We start from the raw sequence: 22,929 nt of genomic DNA on the forward strand, positions 1-22,929 counted from the left end.
TCTTCGTCGTGTCTTACTTATACTGCGTGTTTCGCGTAACTATAACTAAACATTAAAATTAGGGTGACGCACATAAGTGAGGCTAACGACGGCATATTGTTCGTAGACACCTTGAGTTGTGCAGACTGTTTTTTCAAGTGCAATTAGTTATTTAATTAGTTACATTTATTCATGCAAAATATAAGATTTTTGTTTTAGGGCATAGTTGTATTTTAAATTATGTAGAGCATGCCTCAGACACACTTAACGAATATAATTAATTGTGAATCTTCTTAATTAGCTTCCTAGGAAGTGCGATTTGTTATGCAGATAACTTCCGCGTCTTCAGAAATGCACATGAAAGGGCGGAACAGCTATTGGTCACAGTTGATTTTTGTAAATGAGAAAAAAAAACAATAAAAGAACAGGTGATATGTAGAATGCAGGAATGATAACTAAATATTTGTCACACACATGCGCGTATAAGTTGTATATATTGAATAAGTATACGAGACAAAGTATAAATAACATAAAAAGTATAACATAAATCACAGCAGTAATCTAATAGGCGGGAGGCAGCCGGCATTCAACTGACATGGTGCATACCTTTTAAAGACGAAATGAAAATAATGCCACGTATATGCAAACTTATGCCAACAAACTTGTCTAATCAAAACAAGCCGTTCACGTGCGGTGTCATTCAAAATTCATGCTGTGTTGCCCCGATATAAATAAGGAGAGCGCGGACATTCAAAGATCTCGACATTTGCAGAAAATTCATTACATGTTCTTGGAACTCGGAATAAAGTGCAATTGCTCACGAGTTGTGATGTAAATGTCAGTATGAGTCCGCGTAGCATTTTACGGGATAAGGATGCGAATATTATAGAGGGGGCCAACGCGAATTGTTCCGTGTAAAAATCTAGTAAAGAAATAGGTCAGGTTTACCTGCGTCTTGATCTGAGGGTGCAAAGTAATCTCGTGGCATTATAGGGTCAGAGCTAAAATTGTTAGCCTACAAATAAAGCCAGGGGGCCATAGAGTGACACGAACTCTCTTTGCACCCTCTTGAAACTGTTACTATTCGTATTACGCAGGTGCCGCCCCGTACAGCCGATGCAGTGAACAACTAACAGTTGTCTGCAGTTCGAAGAAGCAGTCAGGATTCCTAAAGTCTTTAAGCATCTGACAGATGGCGCTTAGCTACCTGAGAAGTCGTCGTGTTATCCTTATAACGTGTCGGAATATGACTTGGCGTAACGTAAAAAACGACTCTATTGTCACTGATCTCAGCAGCTCGAGGATAAGTGGCGTTGGCACTGCATGGAGCAAGTAAATGTGTAAGGGAACGCTGGTATGTTTTGCGAGTCTATACGATAGTAACCTTGTTTTTGCTTTAGGGGTAGCGCATTTTCCCGATACCAGTCGTTAATGGCATCGTAGTCTGCTTGTTGGAGTCCCGAAGATGTGACTGTCATAAATATTTTAAAATTTTCTGTCGCTAGAAAAAGGACGGAATGTTCAATCAAGTATTCACATTATTTTCAATCACTAAAAACAGCAGAGGTGCCTGAATGGAACCATGGAGTATGCAAGAGGTTGGCAGGGCCATGCTGTTGACCACTGGCGCAAATAAAACAGGTCCTGTTATACCTTGCGAAGAACGTGTATGCTATTCAGTTATATCTTAAAATAAGTTCTATTGAAGACAAAAAGAACCTGAACACAAAGAGAACAAGGTTTCTACACCTACTTTTGTAAGCTTCGCTTCAATAGACTTTTGGTACACCAGAAAGAGGCTTTACCATTTCTGGTATACCAGAAATGCTTTACCTAGATTATAGGGGGAATAAGGATTATAAACAGGGATAAGGTGCCTCAGAAAGGCTGGCCAACGTTTCGATAGGAGGACCTATCTTCGTCAAAGGCGGCCTCGTCATCCTCGGCGGGTTAGTTTTAAAGGGTTAGTGGAGTGACGTCACGTCGATGTCCGCTGTGGCTGTCTGTAAAGGGGGAGACTGAAAAGAAAATGAGCGCCGGCGCTTGACTGGCTAGGCGCGGTTTCTAAGACGAGGGGACAAGAGCGGGAGAGCGAGAAAGTGACAACAAAAATTATATATATATATATATGTATAAAAAAAAAGGAAACCACCGTCAGAGGGGGTTGGGGGAGCGAGAGGCTAGTGAGCGTTCGGAGGAGTCGTGGTTGTCGTGCGTTTGGGGTCCCTGAAGAGCCGGTCAGTGTGCAGGTCACAATACGAGTTGAAAGCATGACTTGAGTAGCGTAGCATCAAGGCATCGGGTAATTTTGTGGTTGACAGCGAGCAGCTTGGTCCGTCAAGGGACGTTAGCCTCACTAGTTCGCCCTAGGCGTCGTCGCGGCGGTATACAGAATTGGCGAGACCTTGAGTGGTCAAGGCGCCGAAAAAGGTATCCTGGCGTCTGGGATTTTGGACTGTCTCGGTGTGGATCTCGTGTGGAGAGAAGAAAAAAAAAGGAAAACGCGCGTTTGAGGGAGAAAAAAAAAAAACCGGCGCAGGAGGGTGACAGTGTAGAAAAAATATAATTAGAAATTTAAACCTGGGGGGGAGACAGGTGTACTTGGAAAAGCGCTCGTATGGTTGATCAATGCGTAAAAGCATGGAGGACGATAATCAATTGAGTGGTAGGGGAGATGCAGGGAAGAACTGGAAATGGAAGAATAGGTGAGGTTGAGGGAAAAAAAAAGGAGGAAAAAAAAAACCGCACAGGTGAGTGACAGCGGAAGAAATATAATTTGAAACATGAACACTGAGGGGACAGGTGTACCTGGAAAAGCGTTCGTATGGTTTATCAATGAGTAAAAGCATGGAGGAGGATAATAAATTGAGTGGTAGGGGAGATGCAGTGAAGAACTGGAAATGGAAGAATAGGTGAGGTTGAGCATCGAGATTAGCTGGAGGTTTAACTTGTTTTGCGCCTTTGTTAATGGTATAACAATTTAAGGTTTATGTTACTGCTTTTAGCGATTCTAAGTTGCCACGCGATAAATTCATCCCCGTGGGGTGCAGGCATTTAAACTTGTGTATGAGGTATGATTCTGTATATTTTCTCTCGCGAGGTGAACGAAAATTTGTTTGTAGTATATAGAGTCTTGCTTCATCAAATATATGGCCGTGCTCATTGAAGTGGCTGGCTACTGCTTTAGGTAAATTGTGTTTTGTATCTGCGCGATGGCCGTTGAGTCTCGTGTGCATTTCTTGTCCAGTCTCACCTATGTATTGCTTGTTGCAGGTGAGACTGGACAAGAAATGCACACGCGACTCAACGGCCATCGCGCAGATACAAAACACAATTTACCTAAAGCAGTAGCCAGCCACTTCAATGAGCACGGCCATATATTTGATGAAGCAAGACTCTATATACTACAAACAAATTTTCGTTCACCTCGCGAGAGAAAATATACAGAATCATACCTCATACACAAGTTTAAATGCCTGCACCCCACGGGGATGAATTTATCGCGTGGCAACTTAGAATCGCTAAAAGCAGTAACATAAACCTTAAATTGTTATACCATTAACAAAGGCGCAAAACAAGTTAAACCTCCAGCTAATCTCGATGCTCAACCTCACCTATTCTTCCATTTCCAGTTCTTCACTGCATCTCCCCTACCACTCAATTTATTATCCTCCTCCATGCTTTTACTCATTGATAAACCATACGAACGCTTTTCCAGGTACACCTGTCCCCTCAGTGTTCATGTTTCAAATTATATTTCTTCCGCTGTCACTCACCTGTGCGGTTTTTTTTTACCTCCTTTTTTTTTCCCCTCAACCTCACCTATTCTTCCATTTCCAGTTCTTCCCTGCATCTCCCCTACCACTCAATTGATTATCGTCCTCCATGCTTTTACGCATTGATCAACCATACGAGCGCTTTTCCAAGTACACCTGTCTCCCCCCCAGGTTTAAATTTCTAATTATATTTTTTCTACACTGTCACCCTCCTGCGCCGGTTTTTTTTTTTTCTCCCTCAAACGCGCGTTTTCCTTTTTTTTTTCTTCTCTCCACACGAGATCCACACCGAGACAGTCCAAAATCCCAGACGCCAGGATACCTTTTTCGGCGCCTTGACCACTCAAGGTCTCGCCAATTCTGTATACCGCCGCGACGACGCCTAGGGCGAACTAGTGAGGCTAACGTCCCTTGACGGACCAAGCTGCTCCCTGTCAACCACAAAATTACCCGATGCCTTGATGCTACGCTACTCAAGTCATGCTTTCAACTCGTATTGTGACCTGCACACTGACCGGCTCTTCAGGGACCCCAAACGCACGCCAACCACGACTCCTCCGAACGCTCACTCGCCTCTCGCTCCCCCAACCCCCTCTGACGGTGTTTTTTTTTTATTATTTTTTTTATATATATATAATTTTTTTTGTCACTTTCTCGCTCTCCCGCTCTTGTCCCCTCGTCTTAGAAACCGCGCCTAGCCAGTCAAGCGCCGGCGCTCATTTTCTTTTCAGTCTCCCCCTTTACAGACAGCCACAGCGGACATCGACGTGACGTCACTCCACTAACCCTTTAAAGCTAACCCGCCGAGGATGACGAGGCCGCCTTTGACGAAGATAGGTCCTCCTATCGAAACGTTGGCCAGCCTTTCTGAGGCACCTTATCCCTGTTTATAATCCTTATTCCTCGTGTGCTACTCCATTAGTCAGCCATCTTTTTTTTTTGATTTTGGATTACCTAGATTATAGTACGTCTTACTACATCTTTATTTTTTTATCACAAATTGATTTAGCATAGTCGTAGCGCTCCTTAAAGTAATCGGCTTAGACAGTCAAACTTATTTCGTAAAATTGAGTTCGTAAGTCAATTTGCATGGAATACCATTGACTGCGTTTGTGAACTATATTTTAGAGGCATGAGACAAGAAAGAAAGTATAGATTGGCAGTTGTTGACTCACCTATGTGGTGATAGAATAAACATCTTTATTTAAGATTCAAATATTGCCCTCCCGGACTAGGTTGGTATCCATTTGTTACATCAGGGAATACAGGCCAGGGCAATAAAAACCATGCAGCTAGGTCAGTTCCCTGACTTATGAATACTACTACTACTACTACTAATAATAATAATAATAATAATAAAAGAAGAAGCAGAAGAGTGGCGCTCACCCTCTGCGTCGTGACGTGGACCCTCATGAATGTTTCCCAGATTTGCTGCCATTGCTGAATGCTACTTTCGCGCCAGCGTTTTTGGTAACTCATTTTGTTTGGCTTGTCGTTGTTTTTCACTGTTTTCTCTCCATTTCTCTCGCTTAGTATTCATGAATGCTATGAGAAAATCGTGGCCCTACTTTATTCAGCATGCTTTCGACTTGAAATTGACTGAAATTTCCTGCCGCTACCGGATGGGTTGGTGGACACGATGTTTACGCTATCCAAAAGAAAGAAAAAAAAAAAAGTTGAGAGACCTGTCTACCCAAACATTTTTATATGGGCCAGTTGTTCAATATAGCTTCAGGAGCATCGAGCACGGCCGCAAAGACGAAATGGTGACAAAAGAAAATGGAGCAAGAGACGAGGAAACGATATAAAGTTATTTTCGGCCCACGATTGCTGTCGAAAGTTATACGAGGCGAGATCTGCGGTGGGCATAGAGATGCTGCGTAGGTACCTGTAATCCATTTGAGAAAATATGACATTCTTACAAGAAGCGAAATTTGAAGCACTTTCGAATGCACATATAGATCATGTCCCACGCTACCCCAGGCAGGCTAGGCCAGAAACTAAGGCTGAGAAAAGCGCCAGGTTCTCTAGCGGTGGTTGCGACATTTGCGGCCTTTCCGTAACATTGTCAATATCATTCGTATATATTTTGTTTGTGTATTCATTTCTCAGGTTCAGTCATTAAAGGCGCCGTCTGTCGACATTTAAGGATCCCCACTTTTGTGGTACGATCGAAAAGCTTATCATCGAATACGTTCATACCCGCAGCGTTTTCTCTTTAAACACGCGAAAACAAACTTTATACCAAATTCACAGATCCGCAAGATCAGCAACACTGTCGAGGGCGGCAGCACACAGCAATAATATAAAAAAGAGAACACGGAACTAGCGGAGATTTTACTTTAAGAATGAAGAGCTTCATATATATACAAGGTGTTTGAGCAAACACTTTCAAATTTTATTTAAGGTTGCCTGTGGCAGATATCCCAGTTCTAGTTACTGAGCTGGTCTACTCGAAGAGGCGGACATTACTTGCACAAAAAATGGAAATGCATAATCGACTAATCAACAAAAATTCACTAATTAAGTTTTTAACTAATTACCTAACGGCCCATATTGCAATTTACAAATTGTAGCCGTGGAGTTCTTAAGGCGGATCTATTTGGAATTAATTCTCAGGATGACACCAGTTTTGAGATCAAAATTCCCGAACTTTGCGGAGAAATGCATTGACGTTCCAGTTAAGTTCGTGCTTCAATGCAAGAAGCGACGAGAAGAAAGGGAACCGAGGGGCCCGATTTTTATTAATCATATCATAAGAAGTCAACAAACAATGACACCAAGGACAACATAGGGGAAATTACTTGTACTTACTCATTAAATTAAAGCAATGATAAATTAACGGAAATGAAAACGGATGAATCAACAACTGTCCGCAGGTGGGGAACGAACCCACGTCTTCGCATTACGCGTGCGATGCTCTCACCATTGAGCAAACGCGGAGCCGTTTTCCCATCCACTTTCTGGGGTATCTATGTTTTTACGTCCGCGGTAGCTCAATGGTGAGAGCAGCGCACGCGTAATGCGAAGACGTAGGTTCGTTCCCCACCTGCGGACAGTTGTTTTTTCATCCATTTTCATTTCCATTAATTTATCATTTCTTTACTTCAATTAGTAAGTACAAGTAATTTCCCCTGTGTTGTCCTTGGTGTCATTGTTTGTTGGCTTCTTATGATTATATATATATATATATATATATATATATATATATATATATTTAACTAGGGCAGTATAAGCTTAGGCAGAAATGCCGAAGCTTATACTAAAAAGTGGGTACCAAGCCCCAGTGAATGTCGATGTCGTCGGGTACATTGCCCGGCAATATCGTGATCATGTCGTCCACCTCGACGGGAACGTTTACGATCTGCACCCCGACTCCGAACTGTCATCCGTGCATAAAAGGCATCGGATGAACATGAACGGAATCCTGGGCGACACTAGATGTTCGCTGATGTCGTTCAACGGAAGCGAGGGCTTGGGTGCGTACGCAAATCCTTTACTACGCGAGATACCGCGTAACCCCCACACACATCATTACCGCGCATAACACATTCCGCACCACGCCGACCGCCATATGCGACTACGCATATCATGGACAGTGCCCGTTCAGGGAGGTTCGGCTTAATATTTATTTCAGTGAAGCTGCTAGGAAACCTGTAATTATTGGTGATTATTATCCAAGTGGTCTACAAGATTTTCGATGGGTGGGTCCCACGCAGTGCATGTATACTCAAGAAAGAATAGGCCGAATATTCGAAATATAAGCGTTCCTTTGCGTCTTGAGTCGCACATTTAAAATTCCTGCGGATGAATTTAAGGGTGGATGCAGCTTTGAATGTTATTGCTTCTACGTGGAGATTTCAAGTTAGGTCTAAGCCAGCGTGGTTCTTAGTGGCTTTGGCGTTGAGCTGCTAAGCACGAGGTCGCGGGATCAAATCCCGGCCGCGGCGGCCGAATTTCGATGGCGGCGAAATGCAAGAGCGCCCGTGCATTGGGGACATGTTGGTGGTCAAAATTATTCCCCGAAATGGCGTGTCTCATGATCAGATCGTGGTTGTGGGACGTAAAACCCCAGAATTAAAAAGAAAAAAAGTTAGGTCTAATGAAAAGGTTACACCTCAACATTTTGCTTGAGTTCTTCGGGGATAGGTTGATCACTCAAATGGTATTGTGCTAAAAGTGATGCGCGTTTCTGAGAAAAACAGATCTATTTGCATTCAGCTATTTTTAAAACGGGAACCATCTGCTTTACTAAGTAAATATTTTGTAAAGCTCAGCTTGTAACGCTAATTTATCGACTCATTATTAATTAATTTATATACGACACAGTATTCTACGTAAAGTCTGATTATTGAGGTTATGCCGATGCCGATATCATTAAGGAATACAAGAAATAGTAGTGGCCCTAGCACAGATCCTTGAGGAATCCCTGAAAAGACAGAAGCTGTTGCCGATTCGATTTCGTTAATTCCAACTTTTTGGAAGTATTCACAAAGTTAGTGCTGGATGCCATCGAAAAATGTCAAGTAATCCGAAGAGGGAGAGTTTATGCAATAGAAAATCATGACAAACCGATTTTTTCAATCCAGTAATTTAAGGTTGTTTTCATGGCCAGAGTCAAATGAGTTTAACACATAATGATAATATTCAATTAGCTGCGTGGTGCAACAATGCCCTGCCTTAAAGGAAGTTGGTAATCTACAAAGAAGTCATTGCTTTGAAGGTAAGGAAAGTGCTTGAATATAATATATGTTACAAGGTTTTGCAGCATACACTTCTTAGATATATTAGTCTATAGTCTGGGAGGCAATTAGGCGGGCCTTTTTCATGGGTGTGTATGGCGTTGCCCATTTTCCAATCTTGAGGAAGGGAGCACATCTTAAGGGACAGATTGTATATACATATAGATATGACAAGGGTGCAAGACTTAAGAACAATGCTTGGAATACCATCCGGTTCCGGGGCAGTATCTGTATTTAGATTTTGCAGAAGTTGTAGCTGTCTATTTTGATCTCAGGCATCAGGTCCCAGTCAGGGCATGAGTAATCTGGCAACTCCTGAGGCCAGAGACACGCCCTCCAGGCCGACCTCTCCTCCTTTTTTTTCATTAAAATCTACTCCTCCTCCTCCTGATGCGCAGCCTTAGAAGAAAACAAACTCAATGTACCTGCTAAAACAGTTTGGTTTACAATATCAGCAACACCGACGAGATCGTCTTGTGTAAGTGATGGAAGGCCGGTGTGGTGCTTACGGTAAGATTTGGCGTAATTTCAAGATTCTTTTGGATTGATTCTAATCTCTGAAGTAGTAAAGAAAAAGAATTCTTTTTTTGCAGTTTTTATTTTCTGTTTTATTTGCGTATTTATCTCTTCTACGGACATATATAACTAGTTTTCCTTCTGTCTGACGTACTGCTTAAAAATTCGCTCTTTCTTATTAATGAGTGGTTTAATCTTTTTTTTTTGTGAACAATTGTTTACGTTTACTTTCTTCACCTGTAAGTATTTTATGTAGAATATTTTGATCAATAAGGGCAGAAAGCTTCTGTTTGAGTAGGGACCATAAATTAGGTTGGGATGCTCAGATCTGGAATGTTTCAAAGTATCCTATAATGTGTGTGTTATAAGCCGGAAAATGGCGGAAATACGACACGAACGACAAGACATTCGTGATTGCTAATTTCAGTTATAGATAAAACTGTATCCATTAGATACAGGCCGTTGGAAAAGAAAAGATAAAGAATGTTAGCAGTGGAGGGTGGGTATTTAAACTAAAGATGGCCGCGGCTGGCCATAAATTGCCGAAGGCTGCAGGGAGGCCTGAGTAAGACGGAAACACGGGCATTATGTTGAGCCGGCGAACATCAGGCACGTTGATACCTCCTCCGAGTAATAGATACTATTCATTAACACACTGCAGTATGTCTGACAGTGAAAGGAGAGCTTGCCTCGCTGTGTCTAGAGAACGATATGATTCCTTGAAGATATAGAAAAATAAAGCACTAGCGACATAAAAACGCCTGAGGCCATGAACATGAAGAATAAACAAATTCGTTTACTATGTAACATCGTGACCCGCCGTGGTGCCGTAGTGGCTTTGGCGTTTACGCTGTTAAACGCAAGGGCGCGGGATCGAATCCCGGCCGCGGCGGCCGTACTTCGATGGAGGCGGAATGCAAAAACGCCCTTGTATACTGTTCATTGGGTGCACGTTAAAAAAAAACCAGGTTGTCAACATTGATCGGAGTCCCCAACTACGGCGTTCCTCATTAGTTCTGGCACGTAAAATCACAGAATTTAATTTATTTGACATTCAATCGTTACCATGGCAGCTGAACGACTGCAGCACCGGAGTTCTCTTTGAGTTATTTGTTTTTTAAACCTTTAAAGGGAGGGGGGGGGGGGGGGCGATGGGTGGTGGATCGAAAGTAGCAGAGCTATACTGTAAGATGCTTCTCAGCTAAGCTAATTTGGTCATACTTTCCGGCAAGTCAGCAGATACTTATTTTAATTAGTTATGCGTCGTCTGTCTTCCCGGTTGGCACGAATTAAGTGTCTGCTGAATTCCCGGGAACTAGAAGTATCTAGTCACAGTAAGTCGACGATACTTAGTGCAAAGGCAGAGCCACGTTTAGCCTAAGCATGCCGCAGTCACTCGTAAAATATAAATTTACAACGCCTGCAAAGGTCAGTAAATGCGCCTGATTTTCACTTGGTCATGACTTCGTGCTTATGTATAAACTGGTACGCTGCACTTCAACGTAGTTCTGTATTTCCTTCGTATGAAATACCTATATTTCCTACCTAAACTAGTCTTCACAGTGTCTGAGTAAAAATTGACGCTTAATTGAACGCATTTATTGAGGATAAAGTGAGCTGCTTATACATCATGCACTTGTCGTGTTTTGCATCTAGCACGACGTCCAAGGTTGGAATCCGAGCCTCCGCGACTGCTTTGCGATGGGGACGCAAAACACACGAGTAGACAGGTGCACAATTACGAACCTAGATAGCCAAAATTATTCCGAAGCTCAACACTCTACTCACAGTCGGCCGGTGTGGCTTTGGAATGAAGAACTCAATGACAAAGAATCACTGGGCGCCATGTGTACGGCGCAAAAGATTTTCTGCAACAATTGTGGGCCCGAATCGCGAAGGCTTTAGCTCCTGCACGACTTTCATAACGCTATCACTGAACGATGCGTTGTGCTGCGGAGTTATATGGAAAGGGAACATGTGCTATTTCTGACAGTGATATAAAGATCTTGCTTTTGTCATGGCCTGAAAGTCTCTCATCACTACCATACCGAAGTAGGTCCCCAAGTCACGATGACCAATCCATGTTGTTGATGGTCACTGCAGTGGTCAGGCTGCAGCCGCGTCGTTAGTGGCCTAACTCTGCGCAGAATTACTCGACAATGAGCGTCAAATATAGGGAAGCGTAATCAATGGTGTTCACTTCCGGCGAGGTCGCCCAACTGTATATTGTATAATATTTCGAGAAGTAAATACCAACTGCGCCAATACATTTCTAGGAACATTTAACACGTGCACAACGTGTCCGGTCGGACTCGCTAATGAAGCCGCCGTTGGGTGAATTCTGTGTCGACGCAAAATTCGCGCCCCGTTGCGTATACGACTTTACCGATGGGTCGTCGGCTCGGAGTTGGTTCGGAACGAACTTATACTGTTACTAAATCCGTGCAGCCTTCTGGAAGCTATTTGGTTTGCCTGCGTGGTCAGTGCTAAGCGAAACAAAGTGATGTCGAGTTTTGTAGGGACACCCGTGTGTTCCCAAATTACTCGCGCGCACGCCAAAGCCCTTCGCTGCCATGCCGCGCGTCCTATAACGTATATAGTCCACTTGCCGTCCTCCATCGCAAACTACGGCGGGTAGCCACCAACCAGTGTGTGCCGCGAAGGAAGAATTCCGTGTACAGGTGTGACTGGCATCCCTGACCAGCTGACCAGCAGCGCTGGAGCTTCAACAACCATGCATGCTTTTAATGGCGGAGCATTCGTACAGCTGCGCCGCAATCTCGACGCGAGCACCAAAGTCGTCGGCCGCGCGCGGGCCGCGACAGACCTGAGACGCCATTTCCTGCGTGCGCCCCACATCCGGCCTAATGCATTTTGAACGAGGCAGCAGACGTGTGCTGATGCTCGCACGACGCGTCGACGCACCGCGACTTCCCAGCGCGGGACAACGGCGCGCGGGTGGACAGGGCATGTGCTCACGCGCATTAGCGTCGCCAGTGATTAGCAGCGGCGCCTGCGGAAGGGCCCACTCCGGGAGGCCAACGACTCGCGATCCTTCGGGCCCTCTTCTGTCGTCCGGACCATTCGTCTCGGTTACTCAGCTTGGACTGCACTCTATCTCGGCCACCCGTAATTGGACGCGACCCACAGCGGTTTCGTTGGCCAATCTTTTTATTTATTTCCTCCTTATACCCTCTCCCCGAAGGCAGCGGAGAGGAGACTGAGCGTAAAAGGAGAGGAAGAATAGATACACTGACGTTCTGTCTCGATAATGTGTTAGCCTCTCAAACGCTGGGCAAGAAACTTCTAACTCTGTGATGACACCAGCAGGTAATGATGAAATCGACGCACTACAGTTTAACTAGGATTATACTTAACTAGGTGAAAGAGTACCACCGGTGTAGATACACTGACATCACTCCTCAAAGAAAGAAAGAACGAATAAAAAAACGAAAGAAGGGAGAAATAAACCCTAACAGGAAGAAGCCATGGGGCCGTGCAAGACAGGACAATAGGTCAGTGTTATAAGACCCACTTGATTAATTTCTCTTTACGCCATGGTGTTCATTTAGCGCGAGCTAGTATTTGCGACGAGCCCGATGGGCCCGTACAGCAAGTGGATAACTCAGCCAGCATGTAGAACGCTAGCATCGTTTCAGACCCCGGACGTCCACTATACAAGATGCTACGCGCACAAGGAAACAGAATGCGAGAAATCACGAGGGCTTTATTTCTTGACGTGGACCAGGTCAAGTGTACCGTGCATCAAGGCCTGTATCCACAAACTAGTTCGTATAAGTCGCAGCGCCTCGTAAGAACAGGCACAGGTCAGTCTCGAGAGCCAAAATATTAGTAGCGAAGGCGACTATAGCTAATGATACGACGCCGGTATGAACGAAAAGCTTTTTGTGAATTCATCTCCAATTTTTATCGTATTCATAAAAGATTCCTGCCCATTGTATTATTTATCAAAGCGAACATGCCTGGCACCAGTTGCATGTATAGGTCGCATCTATATAGCACTCGAAGGGCTCCACCTGCAGCAAGAACGAGTAAACAGAACTATAGTACCACCCGGTGGCCCCGGCGCCTCGGTGAGCCATCCTCGCCGGGAGCCGTCTCGTAGAAGCGGCCGATAATTAGAAGCATAAACGGTGCGGTCCCTTGTCGGCCTTTATAGCACAAGGGGCCCTATGGTCGGCCATCGATCCTGACGCGCAGCATCACGGCCGCTCTGCTCCGGAGGCTGCGCTAGCTCTCGTTGCCCACTGTCCTTATCGGTGCAACGGGCCGAGTGCGTTGGCGTGGAAGCGGCACACGGCTTTGACGCGCCGGCTCGTCGCCCGGCTGCCTCGTAATGGACTCGCCCGCCACGCTTTCGCGCTGCGCACGCGGCCTGCCTGCCGGCACCGGGCCGTGGCCTCGCGAGGAACCTGCGGGCCACCACGACCACCGGCAACTTTTCGGGTGAGTCGGCACCACGCACACTCTTCTGCACTCCGGGGCTGCGCGCGGACAACCCACGTGACGCCCTGGCACAGCAGAGCGCGCTTGAGCCCTCTTCAATGCGGGTCTGTGGTGGAAGTGCCGCGGAAGGGTAGGCGGATGTCACGCACTCGGCGTACACGTCGAATGTTGTTGAAGTGTTTTTATTTGCATTGAAGTAAGCCGGAGTAACCTGCTGATATCGTGTGTCATAATGGTGAAGAACGAGGCAGTGCGACAGTGGTGTCAAGTTCACTTTTCGGGCCGAAACCAAGGAAAATATATTATCCTGCGTAAATATGCCAAAGGAAAATGAATCACGCAGAGTAGCCACATCCGGAAACGATTAAAGGTGCCAACGCTTCGAGTTGATCTTTTAGGCCGGTATTCGTACACTTGTGCAGGTCGCGGGATCGAATCTTGGCCACGGCGGCCGCATTTCGATGGGGGCGAAATCCGAAAACACCCGTGTACTTAGATTTAGGTACACGTTAAAGAACCCCAGGAGGTCCAAATTTCCGGAGTCCCCCACTATGGCGTGCCTCATAATCAGATCGTGGTTTTGGCACGTAATACCCCATAATTTATTTTTTACACTTGTGCAACAAGTCCACCTGAAGAGCGCAGCCTTCGAGATTCGGCGGCAACAAATGCGCTCCTTGCGATTGCGGCAGCCATGTTAGAAACACTGGCGTTGAAGCCGCGCGTGCTCCACTGTCGTTCACCTCCTAATATCAACTTCGTTCTTAATTTTATATATTTTATAGCGTGTATCCATTAGGCGAGATTTGATGTGCTGGTGGAATATTGGCCGCCGAGCTTTAGTGGCACTCTGCCTAATGTATACCGCTCCGCTGTCTATGTGTCTACAGCTTGCGTTCTAGAGACTGACACGTGTGTGCGGGACGACCCCAGACCGACACTGCACTTTAATGCAAAATCGCCTGTTATAAATCCTATTTAAAAAGAGCCATGTGACTTTACCATGTTGCCTTGGCACAACGAGCTGCTTAGTTGACGATTTACAAGAGCTGTATACAGCAAAAAAAAAAAAAAAAGAAAAGAAAAGTCACAACCTTTTATTTGATCCAAATAACTGCGAATCGGCTCTGCAACGTCAGACTCAAAGTTGAGTAATGTGAAATGACACTGAAGTAGTGAAGCCAGTTGGAACTGGAAATCTGTGATACATTATTTCTTTATTTGCTCGTTTGTTTTCTGCGAATGTTGGAATGGAAACTGAAATGACCTTTCTATTTCACCTGAATCCGCTCCTTTCGTTAGGATCTGAACAGTTCATGTAAAGAGCGCGCAGTATGCACAAGTGAGTGCAGAGTTTATACAGCGCATGGGTACACGAGCCTTCCCTGACCGGGTGTCATAAAACTCTACCTACGTGAGTAATAACAATATACTGTTATAGTGACTTTTCTCTGTGTGTGCTCGAAATAAAAAAAATGTCACTTTTTCAGCCGAATATGCACGTAAGTCTCAGATAAGTGACTAGCCAAGCTGAAGCCGAATGGCGAGCGTTATCATTCTGATCTGTTATCACTACAGATAATCGAACGTGCGCTTAACCACGGTGCTAGGTTATGTAATGTGCTCTCAGCTCTACTGGACCTACATTCATACATGATTAAGTTTGCAGCAACTAGCTTCCTGCCATCATTCGTGCGTCTACCTGATAAGCGTGCTGTCTAAAACTGAGTGGGGCCTTTCCGTATTTTGAGCTCAAAAATGAATATCACTGAGTTTTCGGGCTTTTGTAATAGAAAACTATATGTATCATGAAACGCATACTCAGAGACCAACATGTTCTGACAGTGAAAATTTTATTTCCTAAAGAAATATTTATTTTACAGAATTCGTAGTGAAAACTCGATCAACAATGATGATTGAAAACAACGAAAAGGCAGGCTGCCACGAGATAGTTCGTTAGTCAGGCGTCATAGTATATCCAGACAGACCCGGAAACTCGCAACCCCACGTGTGTATGCGCTTGTGTATGTGCTTGCGTATGGCCGTATGTTTATGGGCGTTGGTACACGCGTTAAGTAAAACTGTGAATGACAAAACTTTGGGCGTAACGTCAAATTTCATGAATCCGCCCCAGCAGTTATCCGGAAGGTAAACGATACGTATATCCATGTATCTGGCGTGCGATATGTACTTGCGTGGAAACGAATTTTCCGGACAGTGATTGATTGCGGACTTCGTTCACGGCTCAACGAGACGCAACTTCCCTCATTTGGTGGCCTTATCGCTACCAGCGAGGTCTTATCCCTCCCAAAAACGAACGTACTGGCTTTGACTGCCGCGCGTCGTCGAAGCGCGGCGTTACGCTGCCGACTTGCTCCAGCGTGCTCTCGCTTTTGCTTCCGATGGGTAGTGGAACGACACTATAGAGCGCGGCGCAAGTTTTCAGTCTCAGACCACGAGCGCTTTCCAGTCATCTTGGCGTACGTGCACGGGAGTGTTGCTTTTCGTGAAAGTGACTTGTGACAACTCCTGTGGAGCTCATTTTGTCGAACACTCTTAAAAAGGTTTGCACCCTTTGGCGCTAATCTTTTCCCCACAGCGACAATCGTCATGTATCTTACGCGCATCTCCTCTCTTTAGCGCTGCGCGCCGGGCACTTACAGGTCCCGAACGGCGTGTGCGTAATCAGCGGGACAGCATTCTCGACAGGAGCGTAGTGAGCGCAGAGTTTTCAAGATAGAAAACGCAAGCAAGGCAGATGACGGTTATAGTTGTGTGTCAAGATAAGCCCCAAAGGGTGCAATCATGCACAGCGAAGCTGTTAGCCTCTGGTTGGTCGGGATTTTTTTGTGTCCGCGTGCACGGTGCTTACACAGAAATGTGGGCCGATCCCGGCCACAGTCAACACCACCTAGATAGCACAACGCTCTAAAAAAAGTTTACACCATTTGGGTTGTATCTTGTCCTCAAACAGTAAGTCGTCATCTGCCTTGCTTGCGTTTCCTTTCTTGAAAACTGAGCGCTCGCTACTTTCCTGTCGGGAATGCTGTGTCACACTGATAACGCGCAAGCCATGGAGGAGAGGCCCTGACGTCACGTTTTTGAAGCCGGAAGTGCAACCATGTTGGTGTGCCATCTCCCTCTGCGCCTCCAATCAGGGGTTCTGCAGCTCGCCGGAGCAGATGGGCGCGAACTTTGAACTTGCACTGTTACGAGCCGCCGGAAGTGTGTGCTGTCGACGCGCGTCAAAACAATGCCTAGAAACTTCTGTAGCAGTTTTAGTGAAGCAGACGCGCTCGTGTGTTTTTCCGTGGCACGTTGAAGACGACGACGAAGACCCGCGCCGTGACTGTTAAGTGTGTTTGTTGCTGGCTGACACTCACACTCACAGACCCAAAACACAACTTTCAAGCTTACACACCACACTCCAAAGTCAGCTTTTCTCACGAACAAAAGGTGCTGCGAGAAAGACACCGGCGGAAAAATCTTATCTCACTTTTCAAAGGCCGATAGCAGCAGCGAAAGCTTCAGGAGCGCGGTTGCTATGGCAACGTTGACATTTGGGGTACCCGTCCCAGTGCTCTTTTGCGAAAAACAGCACGTGACTTCCGCCACACTCTCTCCAATACGTCCGTGCTGGCCGGGGCCTCTCCTGGGTTTCCTTCCTCCATGGCGCAAGCCTTTCGTGACTAGGAAGTACCGGGCTTGCAGCGTTAAAGAAAGGAAATGCGGACAAGACAGATGACGATTATTGTTTGGGGACAAGATACGACCCAAAGGGTGCAAACTTTTTTTTTTCTTTTTAGAGTGAAGGCCTACGCACTCCGATCCATGACGTCCTGCTACCTGGCCCGACCGCCATAGAGTCTAATGGGGATGCTCGCGCGGAAGCAACAGTGATTTTGACGTCACCGCTTTCGTCACGCCAGCCTTGACAAAGGAAATTTCGGGCCAGGAAACATGACGTCATATATCGGAGTGCGTAGGCCTGTGCTATCTAGGTTCTGTTGACACAGTACAAAGAAGGTGGAAGCGCACAGTATGCTGCTCCTCCAAGAGGCATCACATGATGTCATCACGTGACATCATTGCGTGACGTCACATTTGACGTGATGACGTCATCAGATTACGTCATTAGGCGATATCGCCCCGTGAAGATGCCGTTATTATCGCATATTCAAAGTACAATACGAAGCTATAATGTCTGCAGCTTGTGTGCAAGTCGTTCTTTACAAATTGGGGGCAGCCTCATTTCCTGGGTGCGAGTAATGTGCCGGGACCCAGATTATTTGAATCTGGTGATCAGGTGGTGGATATTTGTTTAGAATTTGCGTGGCCGGTTTGTGGATTTTGCCACAAACCTGAACCTGCAATGATTTGCGTGCAAGACTGTCAGTGGCCGCGTTGCCTGCTACGCCGATACGTGAAGGTAGCCATTCACCAGAAAACATTGGTAAAAAAACGATATGAAAACTCCATTGTATTGACGCTGTGATTAAAGACGTAGTGACAAGGCGTAATTTAAGCATTTGGAAAGAATAGTGGTAGTTATGAAAGTGTAAGACTCCAGCAATCAACCGGAGAAGATTGAGGGGGCACAGGAGAGCGCATCTCTTTAATTCGGTTGCACTAGTATATGTAGTCGCAATATTCAAAACGAAACACGCTTATTCGGACTTCTTCTTTTGCGTTATTAGGCTGTACACATTTTAGGTGGTATTTATTTTTGTCTGTGAGGAAGTGTGCGTGCGCGCTCTGGAGAAAGACAGGATGGAACGTGCGTATAAAGGGACGCGAAGGGCTGTCCTCGTGCAGACGTCCCCACTTTTGCAGAGCCCGAGCACTGCCCTGCAAAGCATAGAAAGTGCCGCATTTGTGAGGTTCAAGGGGCAGTGCTGAATACTGTGTGGTTGATTGATTGCCTTACTTATTTATTTGATAATATTAGAAATGTTGACAACATGTGACAACAGGGAGGTTATACCAGTGCAAAAAAAAAATAAAATAAAAGGTGATATAAGAAATAAAATAAAAAAAGATTGCGTAGCTTGCACTGGAGGCGCAATGCTAAAGAAACAGCGGAGCTGATGGGCACCTAGCTATTCCTGGCTTTGGGCTAGGCTAAGCACTACCAAGTCATCCCCAGCATTTTCCTGAGTTTTTTTATTATTGATCGATTAGCTATTGAATGGCTATCAATTTGCTATCGCAAGGTATTGGCCACGCATTTGGGCTAGACTAAGCACTACCCAGTCATCCCTAGCATTTTCCAGAGTTTCTTGATTATTGATCGATTAGCCATTGATTGACTATCGCATGGTATTGGCCACGTATTTGGGCTAGGCTAAGCACTACCAAGTCATTCCCAGCATTTTCCGGAATTTATTGATTATTGATGGATTATCGATTGGCTATCGATGACTGACTAAGCTTAAGTAGTCTCAACCATGCTTAGCTAGACTTAGCCAGGCTCATCTCTAGTTCACAGGGGTATGTGCCATTGCGCTTGGACCCTTTCTGCACTACCGCCAGGATCGGCCCACATTTTGTCTGACTTAAACAGCTCAGCTGTTACAAATTCACACAATAACGCGATGCAACACGCTACAACTTTCAAAGTCGGTCGCACACTTCACAAGTCCTTAAGAATCTGATCAGTGGATTTAGGGCCTTGAGGGCTGAAACCCGTGCGGACCTGTGTCCTAGGACGTTATCTTCCGTCAAGGGGCGATCGTCCCGTTTTTTGAACGTGGTCGCGAGCACTTCTTTTGCCGCACTGTATCGGGGACAGCCACAGAGGAGGTGCTTGATCGTCGCTTCGTAGCCGCAGTTGTCGCCAACAGGGCTGTCGGCCGTTCCAACGCCGAAGAAATAGGCGTTCGGTAATGCCATGGCGAGCCACAGGCGGCACAGAAGTGTGTTTTTTTTTTGCTCGTGGTATCCCTGATGGAAGTCGTAGTCACAGACCTGGATCCAACCTGTGGAGGCGTGCGTTGGTAAATTCACTTGTGTTCCATGGTGTCAGTGGAAGCTCGCGCGCGAGCAAGCAAAGCTTTATTCCGACAGTATTGGTATACAGTGGACACTGTCGTTTGACGATCGGGCAGCGTCATCCTTATTGTCGTTACCAGAACTTCCGCAGTGAGATGGTATCCACTCATAGATGATCGAAGGCTCATAACATTGACTAGAAGCCTGAGAACATTGAAGAAAGGAGCGTGGTAAATACAAGAACGACCTATATACATGCATTGGATCTCGTAGCCTCTGCTCAGAATCATTGTCTGCAAGACGAGCAGCAATGAGAAATTGTCGCTTCCCTTTTTTTTATGAAACGCATTTCACAAATTTTCTAGACAGAAGTGTGGATATTTTTTTTTTCCTGTTCGTTGGCATTGCCCCTGCAGCTTAGATGCATTTTGCAGCTTGTTCATTTATTTCACAAATCCTCCTCTTACCCCTGTCAATATTTGTAGATCAACCTAATCCCATCGTAGCCCATCGATTCTATTCGTCGTATATATACTATTTACGTAGTACTCTCGATTTACATCGAGCTACCATGGAACTGCTCACCAGGCACGCAGTGTCTGTGTTCACCTACATTAGTTTTAATATGTTACATAGGGCCAGAGAAATATAAGAAAGGTAAGCCGCGGAGGTTATATATATATAACTAGACGCACGTCCGGTTTGCTACTCTGAACTGGGGGAAGGAGGTATAGGGATGAAAAGAGAGAGGGGAGATAGAGAGAGCACAGTTTCGCACACATTTGAAGGGTCGCACCAAGTCTACACACGGTCGCCTAGACCTGTCGACTCGAAGTACTGCAAAAACGCTTTCGTGACTTCCTGTGCAATCGACGCGTGCAGCCAAGATCTAAGGATCTCCATTTCCGAAAATTGTCTGGAGTCGAGCCGGTTCAATGCTGTCCGCAGAGCTTCACACTCGGCTTCGTACTGGGGACAGAGACATAAGATGTCACATACTTTTTATAGAACTCAGGAGCATGAAAGCTGGTTGCAATTAGTTGTTTAACACTCTGAACAAAAGGCTCACAGTTCCAGTGGCTGTTCAGTTTATGGAAACGTGGTACAGTGAAAAACATGAAGAGGATCATTGAAGATTGTTCTATAACGGGCGGGCGCCCACGTACGCACACAGCGCCACACAGCGCCACACCGGCCAAATTTTGAGGTAGCTTTTGCAAGTGCAAAAACGAAGCCCTTATAGATAGTGAGAAAACAAAAAAGCAATAATAAAGCTCGAGTTCTATTCGGGCCCTCTGCACAACCAATTTACGGGCATCCAGTTGCCCCTGAAGGCTGGCGCCGGAGAAGCAAAATTCATCCGCCGTGAGAAATGACTGCATTTTGATGCCATGCTACTGTATACAAACGAGGAGAAGGGCTCCGCTTCATTGTATAATTCGTGTTATGTTTTTCGTTTGTTCCTCGAGTGATATCAACTGACGTAGGTGTTGAACGCAACGTCCTTCCTCAAAGACAAATAGCTCGTTTTCTTTCCCGTTTCACCAAGTTCACGCGTAGTCGTGAGCTGCGTATAAACTGCGTATAAACGACCCACTTGGTCCAGGGTCTGTAGTGCAAGCAGCAAGCTGCATGCAAATGCAGAGGGGTGTATAGCTACGTTGCAACAAAGACACGCACAAGCTCTAGCAAACCGAGTGTATGATAGGTCGACTGCGGCCCTGCTCGGCGCGCCTGGTGCTATATGTACAGAATATTTTATCTGTTGGGCCTGGTTTCCTTAGTTTCTGCTTCGCCTTCATGTGTCTTGTCATAGTCATTGTATTATTACGCACATAATGTACGTCTTGGCGCGGCGCTCTTGGGCCAAGTCGCACTCTTGTGCCAGAGGACGTCACTTAATTAACGTCATTTCTTATAAGAAATGCGGTCATTTCTTATAATCAAGTGTATGACGATGACACTTCGGGAGATTGGGAGAAGACCAATATTATTGGGTCATAGCTCTGGCCACGAAATGAAGCTTTCTTGCGGCGTCAGTTCTTGATAAGGTGATCGGAACTGGTCGGGCTTCTACATGGGCGGACCGGGCAGCTTCGTGGGCGAGGTCTATACCAGCAATGCTGGTATGTCCACGCAGCCACTGAAATATAATTTCATGCTGGTTAGCTAAAGTTTTATGGTAGTCGTCTCTTATCGAGCTGCTCATGAGTCCTGTGATATAGGGCAAAATGCAGGCTCTGAATTGTGCTGCCTTAAAGTCGCAAAATATGACCCATTTCCGAGGTGTCTCTTGCAGGAGGTACTTTAGAGCAGCAAGCAGGCCAGCAAGCTCTGTCGCCGTTGATGTTGTCACGTGTGACATTTTAAACTTGTTGTAGTTTTCGTAGCCGGAATAACAACTACATCTGAACAGTTGGTAGATGAGACCGAACCACCGGTATAGATGTGTTTTCGGTCCCCGTATGCCTCAGTCATTAATAGCAGCGTCATCTGTTTCAGTCCAATGTTTCGTTGATTGGCCTCCTTCTTTACACACGGAATACTTAGGCGCACCTGAGGCTGTTGTAGAGACACCACAATGAAAATGAAAGCCTTGCTGCTGGTGTGTATCCTGATTGAAGACAATCTGGATGGGTGATGATAACTTCAGAAAACGTAGTACGAGGTATCTGCGAGGGCAAGAACGTCTTGTGGTGATCGGGGAAGCAGGAAAAATGAAGAATATGCGCCCTGAGACAATCCAGAGCAACATATGCTTGGATTAGATCATCTTTGGCGAGCACGATTGTTGCAGGTGTCGATCTGCAGTGAGGAAGTCCTAAACAAGTCCGATCGCGTTGACAGAGCGTTTATCTTGGTGTCGTGGCGGAACTCCTTCTAGCGACAAATCCCACTTCTGAGCGCCTAATCATTTGTGACAGGCAGCCTGTCAAACCAAATTTATCATAACTCGCAGCGAATGCAAGCAACTAGTCGCACGAGTCCAACCCGTACATGTGTATGAATGTAGCAGTCTCATTTAAGAAATTGCAACAAGTCATATTTATTGCTGGAAGAGTCCATTACACGACTGGAATCAGTTCGTTCGCTACGTGTCGGAGAGTAGCACTTCTGCGCAGCGCTCAAGCGTGAAGCCGAGTCGGCTTTTTTATATCTCCCGGCCTTTCTCATAAACACGGAAAAAAGTGCCATGCAAGGTATAGCTCGCCGCAGACAATTTACGTAACCGTTGACGCAAGTATCGGACGGCAACCCACAGCGTTGTTTGAACCACCCCACCAAACGCTCTCTTCGTTTATAGAAGGGTACTTTTGTTTGCTTTCAAAGTAAATAGCGTTGCCTACCTTGACAGATTTTTCTTATAAAATTGACTGAAAAGAGGTGAGGAGCACAAAAAAGTGGAAAAGGCTTCGTGGGGCCGAGCTAGCGCAGTAAAAGTAGATAAGTGGGTGAGA

At 45.6% G+C, this 22,929-nt stretch overlaps 1 protein-coding gene across 3 annotated transcripts in view; it reads left to right on the forward strand.

Annotated features, from left to right (window-relative positions):
* LOC119436305 (tachykinin-like peptides receptor 99D) overlaps positions 1-22,929 on the forward strand; it is a 729,947-nt gene that overhangs the window by 243,115 nt on the left and 463,903 nt on the right. The window contains exon 1 of one of the 3 annotated variants that reach the window (XM_037703119.2): positions 13,023-13,480. The exons of the other annotated variants lie outside the window; for them this stretch is intronic. The gene's annotated coding sequence lies outside the window, so the exon portion shown is untranslated. Of the gene's footprint in view, positions 1-13,022; positions 13,481-22,929 lie in introns of those variants that run through there. 3 annotated transcript variants of the gene reach the window in all.

Source organism: Dermacentor silvarum, chromosome 1 (assembly GCF_013339745.2).
Source record: "Dermacentor silvarum isolate Dsil-2018 chromosome 1, BIME_Dsil_1.4, whole genome shotgun sequence".
Taxonomy (NCBI): Eukaryota; Metazoa; Arthropoda; class Arachnida; order Ixodida; family Ixodidae; genus Dermacentor; species Dermacentor silvarum.